The following is a 568-nucleotide window of genomic DNA, read 5'->3' on the forward strand; positions in this document are numbered from 1 at the left end:
TTTTTTTTTTTTTTTTTTTATGTCTTATTCAAGGTAATGTGAGCGGTGGGGCGGCGCCCTTGCGCCCTCTATTGGCCAGCCGCCACACTGGGTAGACTTTATTGAAACTTTCAGGAAGTAATCACTGGATGTGTGCCAACAACTGATGAACATTTGGAGTCAGTCCAATTCAAGATGGACATCACAGGCAACCAATATTAGCCAACACTAAATCCGATATAACTCAGTTTTACAGATACTGAGCTAAAATTCGATGTGGTAGTAGCTGACAGTCATTCACAACATTTACTGTGATCAGGACATCTTGCACGTGATGTTATTTTCAAGAATGGACCAAAACAACTACAACTTCGTCGTTTCTCGAGATAAGACAATTGTTTAAAACTCTTGTATAAAAGGAAATGGGCAATCAGGTTTGAATAACGCATCTACTCATTTATGCTGGTGTAGATTCTCAGTCATCCAGGCCATGGTAAATTCAAAAAAAAGTTAAAAAACAAAAACAACTGGACTTCTATTCTGTAGCTGAAGACGTTTCGCTTCTCATCCGAGGAGACACCCGGACAGC

At 40.0% G+C, this 568-nt stretch overlaps 1 protein-coding gene across 2 annotated transcripts in view; it reads left to right on the top strand.

Moving 5' to 3' along the window:
* LOC108250963 (chloride anion exchanger) overlaps positions 1-568 on the top strand; it is a 20799-nt gene that overhangs the window by 15713 nt on the left and 4518 nt on the right. The gene's annotated exons all lie outside the window — the stretch shown is intronic.

Source organism: Kryptolebias marmoratus, linkage group LG1, assembly GCF_001649575.2.
Source record: "Kryptolebias marmoratus isolate JLee-2015 linkage group LG1, ASM164957v2, whole genome shotgun sequence".
Lineage (NCBI taxonomy): Eukaryota > Metazoa > Chordata > Actinopteri > Cyprinodontiformes > Rivulidae > Kryptolebias > Kryptolebias marmoratus.